This window comes from Balaenoptera physalus, assembly GCF_965194825.1.
Source record: "Balaenoptera physalus genome assembly, chromosome: 17".
Lineage (NCBI taxonomy): Eukaryota > Metazoa > Chordata > Mammalia > Artiodactyla > Balaenopteridae > Balaenoptera > Balaenoptera physalus.
In genome coordinates, this window is record NC_138895.1 from 79,612,503 (window position 1) to 79,629,230 (window position 16,728).

The 16,728-nt window shown below is 42.4% G+C and overlaps 1 long non-coding RNA gene across 1 annotated transcript; it reads right to left on the reverse strand.

Moving 5' to 3' along the window:
- Window positions 1-2,776: 2,776 nt before the first annotated feature.
- On the reverse strand, window positions 2,777-16,323 carry LOC309646996. Its single transcript, XR_014255724.1, has 2 exons — window positions 16,139-16,323; window positions 2,777-16,093 (listed from the first exon to the last, which is right to left on the reverse strand). It is a non-coding gene; the product is annotated as an uncharacterized lncRNA (long non-coding RNA).
- Between the last annotated feature and the right edge of the window lie 405 nt (window positions 16,324-16,728).

The following is a 16,728-nucleotide window of genomic DNA, read 5'->3' on the forward strand; positions in this document are numbered from 1 at the left end:
TCTCTTAGCTTTTGCTTGTCTGTAAAGCTTTTGATTTCTCCATCAAATCTAAATGAGATCCTTGCCGGGTAGAGTAATCTTGGTTGTAGGTTCTTCCCTTTCATCACTTTAAGTATATCATGCCACTCCCTTCTGGCTTGTAGAGTTTCTGCTGAGAAATCAGCTGTTAACCTTATGGGAGTTCCCTTGTATGTTATTTGTCGTTTTTCCCTTGCTGCTTTCAATAATTTTTCTTTGTCTTTAATTTTTGCCATTTTGATTACTATGTGTCTCGGCGTGTTTCTCCTTGGGTTTATTCTGTATGGGACTCTCTGCGCTTCCTGGACTTGGGTGGCTATTTCCTTTCCCATGTTAGGGAAGTTTTCGACTATAATCTCTTCAAATATTTTCTCTGGTCATTTCTCTCTCTCTTCTCCTTCTGGGACCCCTATAATGCAAATGTTGTTGCGTTTAATGTTGTCCCAGAGGTCTCTTAGGCTGTCTTCATTTCTTTTCATTCTTTTTTCTTTAGTCTGTTCCGCAGCAGTGAATTCCACCGTTCTGTCTTCCAGGTCACTTATCCGTTCTTTCTGCCTCAGTTATTCTGCTATTGATTCCTTCTAGTGTAGTTTTCATTTCAGTTATTGTATTGGTCATCTCTGTTTGTTTGTTCTTTAATTCTTCTAGGTTTTTGTTAATCATTTCTTGCATCTTCTCAATCTTTGCCTCCATTCTTATTCCGAGGTCCTGGATCATCTTCACTATCATTATTCTGAATTCTTTTTCTGCAAGGTTGCCTATCTCCACTTCATTTAGTTGTTTTTCTGGGGTTTTTTCTTGTTCCTTCATCTGGTACATAGCCCTCTGCCTTTTCATCTTCTCTATCTTCCTGTAACTGTGGTTTTTGGTCCACAGGCTGCAGGATTGTAGTTTTTCTTGCTTCTGCTGTCTGCCCTCTGGTGGTTGAGGCTATCTAAGAGGCTTGATCTCATCCCTAAAATTTTAACAGCACTCTACCACGTGGCTGATGGTAAGGATCTTCATGGGTGCAAGTCCTCTCACAGCATATCCTAGGAATTCCGGCTTGCCATTTGTAGGGGAAAGTGGACTTGCTCCGCACAGAGAAGGAAAATACAATTAAAATAAATATCAAAATCAGAGAAATATATTACGGTATTTGGCTGATAGAATTTGATGTAGCCACGAATGTCAATACTGTAAAATATATACAATCTATTGTGAAGTACACAATATTATAAAACAATATTCAATCATGTATAAATCATATAGATGAGATTTGAAAAATACATGTATAGAAGACAAAGGAACAGATATTTAGTTAAATACTGGGAAGTTATCAGTGGCTATCTCTGGGCTGTACTCCCTATAGACAGGCAGCAAGTTTTTATTTGAAAAGGGATTAGGACAGCACAGAGCCGTGTCTAATATGGTCCACCCCTTGTCTGCTAAATGTCCTTCTGCATATGTATTTGGGGACCAGGATATCTAACTTGAAGAGCCCATAGATACAGGGATGGGAAACATACACTTCTTTTGTGAGTGCCATGTGTACCCCTAGACTCCCTGACCGTACATGCTTCCTATTGGGAACACAGTGCCATATTAAGATTTTTGGTTCAAAGCATAGACTGGTTCCTGGAGGACAGCACCCAGCGCTCCTCAAGTAGTGTCTCCAAACTATTGTTTTCAGTTGTGCTTCATCAAGCCAGGTCAACATTCTACCAAGTCAGAAGCTTTTAGGTGGTGTGGTGTGCTACACGCGGAGGATTCCATACCCACACACTCACTCCCCTCAGCATCTTTCCTGTAAGGTGAATTCCCTGGATTCACATGATATTATTTGGAGCCTTTTGATTGTGGATCAAATGCTCCGTAATCCCTTGAGGCTAGGGAAAGCAGATCTGTACCTGGAGTATGTGTCCACTACTATGAGAACAAACTGCTGGTCCTTTCAGAATAGAAGGGGCCTTGTGTGTTCGACTGTCACCCAGTGGCTTCAGGGTCTCTCTGAGAAATTGTGTCCCATTGAGAGTTCCGCATTGGTTTCTGCCGCTGGTGGGTTTAACACTTGGTAGTGGCAATAGATCAAGCTTGGTGAGCCTATCTTTGTTATAGGGCTGGCGAATAGCATCCATCTCTGCCACTGTAGCCACTCCACCCACGTGCCTGTTGTGGTAGCACTTGGGTAACCAGTGACAGAGGGCAGCTGACATCAGATGGCTGGGTCCTTTTGGTACTTGGCAGGTGCCTCTTCCATAGAAAGTGCTCTCTGATGGACATTAATATGGGATACTAAGAACTTGAGACTTCATTACCCCTCCCATCCCAGATTTCCTCATTATCAATATTCTAATATTCTCTCTTGAAGCCCCTGAACAGGCAGCCAGAGCATTCACTGCTGCCCCTGACTCCTTATTTAATCTGCGTTTGGGCTACTTCTTTTTCCATACAAATTGGGTTACCATGAGCGCCATCTGAAGCTCTGCCCACTGGGAAGGCATTCCCTCACGTTTACCGTTGTCTTTAAGACCATCTCTGAAAGATTAATTTTTACATCTTTAAGGGCTTCGGTATATGAAAAAGAGAGAGAGAGACAGAGAGAGAGAGCTGTATGTGGTCTGCAACTTATACAATATTTACAGAAATATTTTCACAGAAAACATTTGTCAATCTCTTTTCTATATCCTTAGTATTTTTTGTTTGCTTGATTTATAATTTTCTTACCAAGATGTGTTAACATCTTTCTGTTTAGTATTCCTTAGTTAATCAAATGTCCTTTCTACTTTAACTTTTAGCATCTATGTTTTTAAGTACTCATAGGTCCAGGATTATATTATCTTTCTGGTGAATTATTCATTTTATCATTTATAAAGGTCACCTTTCTCCATATTAATGCTTTCTGCATTCACTTAATTAGTATCTGTCTTGCCTATATTAAAAGAAAGCTGGTGTCCAAATATTGATATCAGAGTTAACATTCTCATAAGGGATATGTTTATTTGGGGTATTTATGGGAGAACCTTAGATTTTGGAAATGTCGTCTCAGAAAAATTTTGAATTTCCTTCCCCTGGATGTTCCAGGGGTGTTCCAGGTTTGAGATAAGTTAATTCGTTAATTTATTGCTTTAGAGATCACTGAACATTTCAGATAGAGTAAAAGCAGCACTCCACGCAGGTTTGGGTGTTTAACAGTTTCTCATGAATGAATGACCTTCCTTATTTTTTCCTCTCAGCTAGAGCTCTGGCTAGAGACAATCTTCATTGCCTCTTTCCTTGGCTGTTGAACAGTATTTATCTGGTCCCTCCTTCACTTAGGCATTTGGTTTTCTCAGGTCCTCAATCAACACAGGAAACCCATTTCAAAATCTCTGGATACTCATTTCAAACTCTCTGGATATCCTGGCCAAATAGCAAACCTTCTTCCCTTCCATGGGGTTAACATCCCTTAAGCCCCTAGAATGTCTGTCTAATGTGTATCTCTAGGCTCCGAAGACTTCAAGAGCAGGTCATGAACTGATAGCATTGGTTTCTAGCACCTGGAAGTGCCCCTTCCCTTTTGGATTTTTATGTTCACTTACATATTTGATCTTTAAAGAATTAATTTTATCCCTTACTTCTAAGTAAGATACAAGAGTGGCATCTATGTTACAGTATTAACTCAATCCACCATATGTCAGAACTTGAATCCAGCAATCTCATTTCTTCATCCCAGCAAACTTGTACATCATTATATTTTTATCCACACATCTAATAATGGGACACTTGAGCTTAACAACATTAGGTAATACCTCCATGGTCACACAGCTATTAAACAACGAATAAAAAATCTGTGTTCTTTCCATTTTACTGTGTTGCAACTCTGACATATTGCAAGACAAGGCATCATGTTATAAGGATTTCTGAATAAACGTAATAGGTAGGTAGGATTATATTCACCAGGAGTCTCTAGATTGCCTATGATAGAAATAGCTCAAACTGTTTAATGGAAAAAATGGCTTATGTATCTGAAAGATCCACTATGAAGTGGCCGCCTCTGTTCTTCTTTTAGCCAGTCCTGATTTTCTCTGCAGTGGCTTTGCTCTTGGGCAAGCTGGTCTAACATAGTAGAGAGATGGCCATAAACTGATTTCAGTCTGCATCTACAGTTGAATAGCTAGAAAGGGTCTCTTTCTCAACATTTCCAGCAAATTCCAAGGGATGTTATTCGTAAGACCAACTTTGGCCAATGGGCACTTTGATGGATGATAGTGGCGAGGGTAGCTTGTTCCATGGATTAATTCTGAAACCCAGACCAGTGGAGGATCCAACCTCATAACAGTTTTTGGTTTTCAAGTTTACATTGATTATCAACATTCATCTGGCAGACGAATGAGGAAGTGGGAGAAGAGAGGATCATCCAGAAGGGTGTTGAGTGGGGTCAGGGCAAGATGAGATATAAATTGCTCCCACTATCAGCCAGACCTCAATGACAAACTCTTCCCTGCGATGGAAGCTATATCCCAGAAACACCTCTATAGCATGGAACAGAAACACAATATTTTGTCAGAGAGGTACTGATCTTGGTCACAATAAAATTCGTTGACTGAATTCATAATCTCCATAATCTCAGCACACTTTGTTCCAAGTAAGATTGAGATATGAGAAACTCTGGAGCAGATTCTAGTTCCTGCTTTTATTTTTGGTTTCTTTTTTGGTTTTTATTCTCAGAATGAAAATTTGGATAATATTTTTGGATGTGGAGGAAACTGGGAGTCTCAGAAAATGTCAGGAACAACAGGGCACAGCCAGGGCCCCTCTGAAGAATTTAAAGACTGTCTTAGGGTTGCTACAGTAGCCGATACGTTTCTGGAATGCTTTAAAGTGGCTGGTAATGGTTTCCTGGAACAGACACTTCTTTTCATTTATCTATCATTGACATATCTTTCTACTTTTTGGAAGATATCAGAAGATAAGGGAAAGGAAGGGAAAGAAATAGAAATAGCTTTTATTGAGCTTCTACAACGTGTCTAGTCCCATAGTTGTTACAATGCATAGATTACCTCATTCAATTGTTTCAATAACCCCATGGAGGTACATTAGAAAATTGATTCACATATAAAATAAAATAAAAACTGCAACAATGAGTTAACATTTAAAGCTGGTACCATGTACCAGCGTTTTACATGGACGTTCTCCTTTAATCTCCTTGATAACCCAGTGAATTTGGATGTACAAGAGGTTAAGAGACGTGTTCAAGGTCATTCATGTGGTCAAGAGTAGAGAACAGGGACTTCCCTGGTGGTAGAGTGGTTAGGACTCCACGCTTCCATTGCAGGGGGTACGGGTTTGATCGCTGGTTGGGGAACTAAGATCCCACGTGCCACGTGGCACAGCCGAAAAAAAAAAGAGTAGAGAACAGGCAAGAATGTAGGCACGTCTTTAAGAGAGTTAAAAACCAGACTTGAGATTCAGCCAATTCCTGCCCTCTCCAACCAGGCTGGCACCTTTGGTCTTTGGTAACCTCTTATTGTTACTTGCATGCCCCCAAGTGGAGGAAAACCGAAGGTCACGTGGCACCTGAGTGGAATTAGCTGCAACAAAAAGGAATAAATAGCAAGAAGGAGGCACAAACAATATAGGGTAGTGTGCTGGCAGGGAGGGTCCGGGTGCATTGTGCCATGTGGTGTAGGAGCTCTCAGGTGACATATGTCTTTGTCTGACTATAATTCCACAATGTCTGTTACAACTTCTTGGTGCCCTGGTTCCAGGGTGATAAATCCATGCAGACAGTTCACTAGGCAGGTAGCTTCTGTGTATTTAAAGGAAACAACATGCATCCTTATGCAATGTGACACACTCACTCTCTATCTTGGTTTCAGGGCCAAATGTATATGTACATATACAGATACAGGTGTGTGTATACATATATGCATATACATATGCACACAAATATGTGCACATACAATGTGTGCATACATATATGTGTACACGTGTGCATAAGCCTGTATGTTTACAAGTGTACATAGGTACATATGTGTGTGAATATTCATAAGTGCGTGCATGCATATATGTGTGTATGCATATGTGTGTATACACACACACACACACACACACACACACACATCTTGCATCTCTCAGCTACTCCACTGGGAAAAAAATGCTTTCTTATTCTTAGTAATAACATTCTTTCTGAGGATTGAGAGGTTTAGGTAGTTACTCTTGGCTCAATCATTTTTCCCATCACTCCCTACTTTTTAAAAAAAATAAAATTTATTTATCTTTTTATTTTGGCTGCGTTGGGTCTTCGTTGCTGCGCATGGGCTTTCTCTAGTTGCTGCGAGTGGGGACTACTCTTCGTTGCGGCGTTTTCTCTTGTTGCGGAGCACGGGCTCTAGACATGCGGGCTTCACTAGTTGTGGCTCACGGGCTCTAGAGCGCAGGCTCAGTAGTTGTGGCTCGCGGGCTTTGTTGCTCCGCGGCATGTGGGATCTTCCCAGACCAGGGCTCGAACCTGTGTCCCCTGCATTGGCAGGCGGATTCTTAACCACTGTGCCACCAGGGAAGTCCCCACTCTCTACTTTTTGATCTAAAAGAGACAAATACCAGGTGATAGGCCTTTTCAGTCCTTGAGGGAGACAACAGTAATCTTATATTCCTCCAGGCTCTCTGCTCTAGTAGTGTTGTCCTTGTAAGTATTAACATATCGTATTAATCAGGGTTCTCCAGAGAGACAGAACCAATAGGAGACAGATAGGTAGATGATAGATAGATAGATAGATATAGATAGATTTAAAAAGGAGATTTATTGTAGGAACTGGCTCATGGGGTTTTGGAGGTCAAGAAGTCCCACCATCTGCCATCTGCAAGCTGGAGAAGGTGGAAACCTGGTGGTATAATTCAGTTCGAGTCTGAAAGCCAAGAATTGGGGCTAGTGGTTTAAGTGCCACTCTGAGTCAGTAAACCCAAGAATCAGGAGTACCAATGTTGATGCCTGAGGGCAGGAGAAGATGGATGGCTCACCTCAAGCACAGAGAGAGAATGGTTTGCCCTTCCTCTGCCTTTTTGTTCTATTTGCCCCCTCAAAGGATTGAATGATGCCCACCCACACTGGGGAGGATCTTCTGCTTTACTCAATTCACCAATTCAAATGCTAATCTTTTCTGGAAACACCCTCACACACAAACCCAGAAATAATGCCTTACCAGGTACCTGGGCATCACTTAACCCAGTCAAGTAGACACAGAAAAATTAACCATCACACATATGCAGTCCTGGTCTGAGGCCAAACCCAACTAGCCAATTAGGGATAAAATGAAATTTTGTTGAGTCCTTACTACATGCCACACACCAGTCCTTTTAGCTCCCTTATCTTAATCGATCCTGCCAATAACTTTGAGAGAGTGATAGAATTCTTCCCATTTATATATTCGGGGAATGAGGCTCTGACAACTTAAGTAACATGTTTTACATCCTACATCCAGTATGTGATAGAGCTAGGGTTGAATCCAGCTCTCACTCTCCCAAAGGCTAGGACATTTCCGTTGAGTCTATGGGTTTCAAACTTTGGTTAACTTCAAAATCACCCATGCAGCCCTTTGAAAATGAAACTCTCTGAGGCCTGCCTTAACCCTGCTGAATCTTACTCTTTCCATAAGGCTCCATGTCCTTTTTAGAAAAAACAAACAAACGAACAAAACAAATATTGGTCATTAAAAACTCCAGTACCTTAGGAAGGTCAACTTATATATTCTTGAAGATTCCTTGCAGTCTTCAAAATCTGTATGAGTTATCTATTGCTGTACAACAAATTGCCCCAAACTTATCAGCTTCAAACAACAAGCATGTATGATCTCACGTGTAATGTGGGTCAAGGCATAACTTCACTGAGTGCCTCTGGCCCAAAGCCTTTCATGAGGTTTCAGTCAAGCTGTCAAGCAAGGCTGTGGTCTCATTTGAAGTCTTGATTTAGAGAAGAGCTTCCAAGCTCTTCCAAGCTCACATACGTGGCTGTTTGTAGGCCTTGATCTCTTACCCTGTGGGCCTCTTCACAGGACGCCCACACAGCATGACAGAGAAAGAGATTTCAAAGAGCGAAAGTGCCTAAGCTAGAAGCCACTACCTTTAAAACCTAATAAGGAGCAGCACCCTGTTGGTTCAGCTTCGTTCCATTTTTTAGAAATGGGTCAACAATTCCAGCTCATAGCTAGAGGGAGGGTATTATACAAGGTCATGAACATAGGGATGATCGAGGGTCACCTTGGAGGCTGTCCATCACTCCACACCTCAGGCTTCCTTTGGTGGGGCAGGTGAAGGAAGGATGGAGGCGGGGAGTGGTTTGAACTCCTCTGGAGATTGCCGTGTGACCAATAAACATTTGGATGAAAATATTGTCTGATCCAAATTGTTTTATCTTTGCAAAAGCAAATTTGCAACAGAACTGGAGTTGATAGTCTCTGCTTAAAATATTAAAATAATAATGAAATATTGATGATTAACTATCTACATGCTACATTCTAAACTCTTTAGAGAAACAGTAAAGATGCAGTTATGTTTACTCTTATGGCTTCTCTTTCATTATTGCCCCTTTTTTTGCTGGTTTGTAGAATACCGAAAAGCATCAGACTTGGGGGTAGAAAGCTTCCAGCTCTGACTCTGCCATTTTTGGCTCATTTTCCTAAGACTCAGCTTCCTCACATGTAAAAGGAGAATCAAATCCCTTGTTTTACCCATCTCACAGGATTGTAAAGAGGATAATAATATAAAATAAATTACCCAGTCAACTAATCTATGACAAAGGAGGCAAGGATATACAATGGAGAAAAGTCTCTTCAATAAGTGGTGCTGGGAAAACTGGACAGCTACATGTAAAAGAATGAAATTAGAACACTCCCTAACACCATACACAAAAATAAACTCAAAATGGATTAAAGACCTAAATGTAAGACAGGACACTATAAAACAGAGGAAAACATAGGAAGAACACTCTTTGACATAATTCACAGCAAGATCTTCTTTTTTTTTAAACATCTTTTTCTTTTTTTTTTAACATCTTTATTGGTGTATAATTGCTTTACAATGGTGTGTTAGTTTCTGCTTTATAACAAAGTGAATCAGCTATATATACACATATACCCCATATCTCCTCTCTCTTGCATCTCCCTCCCACCTTCCCTATCCCACCCCTCTAGGTGGTCACAAAGCACCGAGCTGATCTCCCTGTGCTATGTGGCTGCTTCCCACTAGCTATCTAGTTTACATTTGGTAGTATATATATGTCCATGCCACTCTCTCAGGAGAGGGTGTGGAGAAAAGGGAACCCTCTTGCACTGTTGGTGGGAATGTAAATTGATACAGCCACTATGGAGAACATTATGGAGGTTTCTTAAAAACTAAAAATAGAACTACCATATGACCCAGCAATCCCACTACTGGGCATCTACCCAGAGAAAACCATAATTCAAAAAAGACACATGCACCCTAATGTTCATTGCAGCACTATTTACAATAGCCACGTCATGGAAGCAACCTAAATGTCCATTGACAGACGAATGGATAAAGGAGATGTGGTACATATATACAATGGAATATTACTCAGCCATAAAAAGGAACGAAATTGGGTCATTTGTAGAGACGTGGATGGACCTAGAGACTGTCATACAGAGTGAAGTAAGTCAGAAAGAGAAAAACAAATATCGTATATTAACGTATATATGTGGAATCTAGGAAAATGGTACAGATGAACTGGTTTGCAGGGCAGAAATAGAGACACAGAAGTAGAGAACAAATGTATGGACACCAAGGGGGGAAAGTGGTGGGCGGTGGTGGTGCTGGTGTGATGAATTGGGCGATTGGGATTGACATGTGTACACTGATGTGTATAAATGGATGACTAATAAGAATCTGCTGTATAAAAATAAATAAATAAAATAAAATTATAAATAAATAAATAATCTGAAAGCGTTTTGTGAAGAATTTATCGTAGTAGAGAGAGTGGCGTGTAGTGTGTAGCGGTTGTGGTAACAGAATCAAATGTAATGTCTCTTCTGGCAGAAATATCCCTCAGATGTGTATACATCTCTCCATCCAGGAGTCTTGTGCTGGTTCCATTACCTAGAGGTTTCTTTTCTTTGTTTCGCTTCCTATTGTTACAGACCGGTTGAAAAGGGATCACCCAATCACATCCTACTCCTTGGATTAGAATTCATCTTTGAACAGCTTTACTTTGTTTAGAAGCGGCATGCTACTTTGTTCTGGCAGGCTTACATCCTGGTGTCCTGTGTTATGCCTCTACCTGATTGCACACATCCACAGTGCAGGGGCTGTCTCTGACTCATTCTGGTATATCCGTGACCCCTGACACAATTAAATATACTCTACTTCATTTCAATAAGCTTTGGGAGTAGATAATAAAAACTGAAACCTGAGAGAGGTTAAAGGAGTCATATTAATTTCTGAATTTCCCAGCATCTAACAAAGGTATGCACATAGGAGGCACACAATCTTTTTGTTGCTATTGTCTTGTGCAGACACAGTGATGGTCGAGATGGTTTCTATTAGGGGGAAACCCATGTTGTCCTCTCTTCTTCACCATGCCTAGCATCTTCTCTTTTTTTTGATTTTTAAAAGATTTTTGTTTTATATTGGCGCAGAGTTGATTAACAATGTTGTGTTAGTTTCAGGTGGACAGCAAAGTGATTCAGTTATACATGTACATGTATTTATTCTTTTTCAGATTCTTTTCCCATTTAGGTTATTACAGAATATTGAGCAGAGTACCCTGTGCTATACAGTAGGTCCTTGTTGGTTATCTATTTTTTTTAAGTTTTTTAAAAATTAATTAATTAATTAATTAATTTTGGCTGTCTTGGGTCTTCGTTGCTGTGTGCAGGCTTTCTCTAGTTGCAGCGAGCGGGGGCTACTCTTTGTTGCGGTGCGTGGGCTTCTCATTGTGGTGGCTTCTCTTGTTGTGGAGCACGGCTCTAGGCGTGTGGGCTTCAGTAGTTGCGGCACGTGGGCTCAGTGGTTGTGGCTCACAGGCTCTAGAGCGCAGGCTCAGTAGTTGTGGCACATGGGCTTAGCTGCTCTGTGGCACGTGGGATCTTCCTGGACCAGAGCTTGAACCCGTGTCCCCTGCAGGCGGATTCTTAACCACTGCATCACCAGGGAAGTCCCTGGTTATCTATTTTAAATATAGCAGTGTATATATATGTTATTCCCAAACTCCCAATCTATCCCTGTCCGCACTCCACCCCCTTTCCCCTTTGGTAACCATAAGTTTGTTTTCTAAGTCTGTGAGTCTGTTTCTGTTTTGTAAATAAGTTTATTTATACCATTTTTTTTTAGATTCTGCATATAAGCTATATCATATGATATTTGTCTTTCTCTGTCTGACTTACTTCACTTAGTATGATCATCTCCAGGTCCACCCATGTTGCTGCAAATGGCATTATTTCATTCTTTTTAATGGCTGAGTAATATTCCATTGTATATATATACCACATCTTCTTTATCCATTCATCCGTCGATGGATACTTAGGTTGCTCCCATGTCCTGGCTATTGTAAACAGCACTGCAGTGAACGCTGGGGTGGCCTAGCATCTTCCTGTTGCCTAGTGCCCCAACCTCCATGAACTGATCCTGGCAAGTACCTGGCAGTAATGTCTAGATGTGCATCAACACACAAGCTTCTGTTTTCCTTGTACTCCAGGGCAGACAACTGAACTTGCTTCTTCATTTCAGGCTTTATTTAGGTTTGTTAATATGACTTTGGATGCTTTCATGGATTTTGCCGTTGGAAATGCAGCCTCTGTTAATTCTTCTTTGATTGTGCATCTCCCAAGCTGCAGTTTGAGGCACCATCTCGCCTCCACCACCTGATTTCTCCACCACGTCAGGTCCTAGTCCAGCAGGATATTCAACTACGTGTGTGGTATAGATTTTATAGAGGTACTTCTTACTAATTTGTTCTCTTTCCTCTCAACCCAGCCCTAGGAGTGGATGAAACTATTAGACTGTGAATGTTTTGAATTAACTTACTTAATTATGAAGAATCCCTTAAACTTTCCCTTTAAATCTAATTCAGGCTTCTCTTTCCAGACTGATTCAATTAAGATTCATTTTAACTGTGGAACCCTGTCTTCCTAATTGTTCTTTTTAAGTCCTTTAAAAGACATGTATCAAATTCCCAAGTGCTGTCTGCCTTCTCAGTTTTACCTCCAATTCCTTACTTAATGAAGCTGAAAAGAGTGGGTGATTGACTACATTGTTCCTTTATTTTTATTGGACCTGCCCAGGAGAATTTGTCCAATTCTGCTGAAATACTACTAATTTGAAATTTTCACAAGGACTTAAGAAATATTCTGCATATGTATAGGATGTGGGAGAGTTATGCCCAAAGATTTTTTTTATTAAAAATACATTAATGGAAAAGAATATAAAAAGATTGTATATATGTGTATAACTGAGTCACTTTGCTGTACAGCAGAAATTAGCACAACATTGTAAATCAACTATCCTTCAGTTAAAAAAAAACCACCATGCCACAGTAAAAAGAAAACATATAAATAAAAAATTCCAGAGCAAGTGTTTTAGCAGTCCTAATGCAAAAACAAACAAAACAAAACAAAATATATTAAGTGCCCATTATATGCCAGACACTCCTCAACATGCTGTTGTTTCAATGGTGAAAAAGACAGCTGTGGTACTTGCCTTTGGTTCCTCACTTCAGTCCAGTGAAAAAGATGCTGGGGCAGGTGGTGGTCCTATGATGCGATACATGTTGTGCCAGAGATATGCCCAGAAGATTGTGTTGGCAAAGAGACGGGACACTTCTTTCTGCTTAGGGAAGAGGTATCATGAAAGGCTTCCTGGAGGAGGTGACACTTAAGTTCTTCCAGAAAGATGAATACAAATATAAAATATCCAGAAGGATTAATTGGACATCATTCAGTTGCTAGGTAGAAATACCAAAAAGAATAAGTTTAAGCACAAAGAAAGAATTTATTGACTGCCACAAGTGAGGGGTTCAAGGGACTACCCAGGTATGGGTGGAACCCCGGTCTAGACAATGTCTACAATTCTCTTGTTCTTACACATATATTTTATTTTGTTTGTTGCTTTAGAATTTTTCTCCCATTCAGGCAAGTGGAATACGTTAAGCTGATCCAGGCTTGCATGGTCCTTGTACAAATGGGTACTCTGCCAGGATCCACGTCAGTTCCCCAGAAAAGGACACCACGTGGTCCTGTTTGGGCCACATTCCTATTCTCTTACTCACTCATGTGTTCAGTCACCCACTGCAGTTAATTAGAAGCACTGTTCTCGAGTTTATCTCTGGACTCTGAAATTTGTGCACCCAGGTCAGCCTGAATCACCAGACTCCCGTGACGTTGAGGAGACCAGCCATATCATTAGCATTCCCACCGCGCTGGAGAAAGGAATCCCTTTAAAAATATTTCTGGACAAATTAAAAATGATGCTACATGTGTTACACCATGCAACGATAAGGGGGGTCATCCTGCATGAAGTCCTAGAGTTAGAGCCATCGGGGTCCATTAGGGTAATGCCTGCACACTTCCAGATGCACAGGAATCGCCTGCGGATATTGATTCAAGGTGGATTTGGATTCAGTAGATCTGGGCTGGAGCCTGAGACTCTGCAGCTCCCTGGTGAGCTGATACAGCTGGTCCGTGGGCTATGCTTTGAGCAGCAAGGCATCAGTAATCCAAGTCATTTAATACAGTTGGAGTTTAGGTGACAAGAAAGGGTCAAGTGGTAAAGGAGACGAGAGCGATGAGGAATATTGCAAGGTAAAGAGTAAAGGCTGAACCCCAGAAGGCCTGGACCCTCAGGTCCCTTGTTCTGTTACTCTCCATTTGCCTGATAGATCCGTTTGTCACCTTACCTGGTGCCCTGGGAGGCTGGCCTGGTGGACTACATCATCTGTGCAGCGCTTCTAGTTTCTAGTTGCCGGTGGGAGGCACCAGCAGATGATTGGAGTAAAAGTGGCCACAGTATTTGCTCTCACTGTTCTGTCCTTGTTTGACCAGAGCCTGGGTAGCAGCTGGTGCTTCTACCTATGGCCACAGCTCCCAGGCGGAGATGGTTCCCCTGCAGCTCCCATCAGGTTCCGGAACACTGCGCCCTCGCCCTGACCCTGGATCCAGGGGTGGTGGCTGGTTCCCGCTGGGGTTGGTCCCTGGGTGAACATCACCCCTTGATGTTGTCTGAGCCCTGCTGGAGTGTGCCATCTGTTCTCTGCTGGGACTCTCTGATGCACCTCTCATTCCATGTCTGTAAAATGGGCTAATAATGGCTCTGCTGCCTGGTTCTTGTGAGATTTATAGAAAAGAGTTTATCGAATGTGCCCGCCGTGGTGCCTGGACGTGTGGACTCTTCACAATTGAACACTAGGAAGGCTCATTGCTTCTCAGTGTTCACACACTCCTTCTTAGACAGTGTCATTCACCCTTCTCCTGAGAATGTGCTGTTGGGACCCTTAGACTCTGGCCTACAGGCCACAGCTGGTCAGGCCAGAGGTAAGTCAGTAACCCAAACTAGGCCAATTGGCCTCTGCCTGCAGGGAATCTGGAGTCCAGGTCTCGGAGCCTTGTAGGACTTTGTCGGGCTCTTCATCTGGAAGACCGTGTAAAGCTATGGATGTGAGGCCTCGCTTGTTTTCAGAGCAGGTAAGGAAGTTGGGAAGAGTGAGGAGGAGAGATTAAAAGGTAAGGGGAGGGCTTCCCTGGTGGCGCAGTGGTTGAGAATCTACCTGCCAATGCAGGGGACACGGGTTCACGCCCTGGTCTGGGAAGATCCCACATGCCGTGGAGCAACTAGGCCTGTGAACCACAATTGCTGAGCCTGCGCGTCTGGAGCCTGTGCTCCGCAACAAGAGAGGCCGTGACAATGAAAGGCCCGCGCACCGCGATGAAGAGTGGCCCCCGCTTGCCGCAACTGGAGAAAGCCCTCGCACAGAAACGAAGACCCAACACAGCCAAAAATAAATTAATTAATTAATCAATTAAAAAAGAAAAGCTGTCTCTCAAATTTAACTTCCAGAATATATTCAGGAAAAACGCATACACCCTTTTTGGCCAACCAAAGAAGCGGGCAATGCAAATCAACACTACAAAGAGGTATCACTTCAAATCAGAAAAAAGGACCATCCTCACAAAGGGTAAAAACCAGATATGCAGGACAAGGAGAGGAGAAAAGGGAGCCTTGTTACGCTGAAGGAGGGAATGTAAATTGCCAACGGCCACTCTGGAGAAGTGTGCTGTGTTTCCTAAAACATCTAAAGAACAGAGCTACAAAGTATAGGGCGCTTCCACTCATGGGCCTATATGTTGGAAAAACCAAAAATCCACAGGACACAGGCACCCCGTTTACTGCTGCTATGTTTACAACAGCCTCGACTTGGGTACAACTCAAGAGTCCTTGGAAGGAAAAAATGGTGAAAGAAAATTTGGTATTTAAGCACAACGGAATATTACTCAGCCCTGAAATCAATGAAATGAGGCCAGTTGCAGCAACTCAGGGGGACTTATGTATGGTCACTGAGAGTGAAAGAAGTTAGACAGCAAGAGAAACTTATCATAAGATACCACTTATAAAGGGAATCTAAAAATCGCCAACCATGAACTGAATTACAAACCGAACACCATCACACATTTACAAAACACACTTATGGCTGCTTAAGGGGAAAAGTGTGGTGCGGTGATGCATAAACCAGGAGGTTGAAATCGGCACAGATACCGTTCCATACGCCAATAATGTAATCGCCAAGACATACACATTGTTCAAGGAACTGGACTCAGCACACTCTATTCACAGAAAAAACATCTATCTGACTACTAGAAACTAGAAAAGAATTTATTGATGTCTCTCTGTAATTGACTCAGGTGGATGTACAGCACCAAGAAACACAACATTGCAAATCAGCTACACCCCATTATAAAAATTAATTATAGAAAAAAAGAAAGACAGTGAGAGAGAGAGGAATTCTTACAAAATTCAATCAGGGGCTGTGATGCAACTGGACTGACCACATCTACCCTCACAGCTGAAGGGGACGTAAGGCTGGACACCCTAACCCTAAACCCTAACCCTAACCCTAACCCTAACCCAACCCTAACCCTACCTTAACCCTAACCCTAACCCAACCCTAACCCTAACCCTAAACCTAAACCCTAACCCTAACCCCTAACCCTAACCCAACCCTAAGCCTAACCCTAACCACTAGCCCTAGCCCTAACCCTGACCCTAACCCCTAACCCTTAACCCCTAACCCTAACCAAGTTCACAAGTAAACTTCTCGCCCACCTGGAGAGAGTGATTTAATTTTAAAGAGTAAAGACACAAGCAGCTCAGTAATTGGCCACGGGGGCTGGAGGGGCCAAGGCTAACCTGAGCTGGAGGAACGTGGGTGCCTGCCTGGATGCTCAGAGGCCAAGGGCTGTTCTGAGAGCTGCTTGGACACCCGTGCAGATGGAACAAAGGATCCGGCCAGTCCCAAGAGGGCCCCACCAGCCCTCACGAATGCAACACCAGACTTCCCTGGTGGCGCAGTGGTTAAGAATCCACCTGCCAATGCAGGGGACACGGGTTTCAGCCCTGGTCCGGGAAGATCCCACATGCTGTGGAGCAACTAAGCCCGTGCACCACAACTACTGAGCCTGCGCTCTAGAACCCGCGAGCCACAACTGCTGAAGCCCACGCGCTTAGAGCCTGTGCTCTGCAACAAGAGAA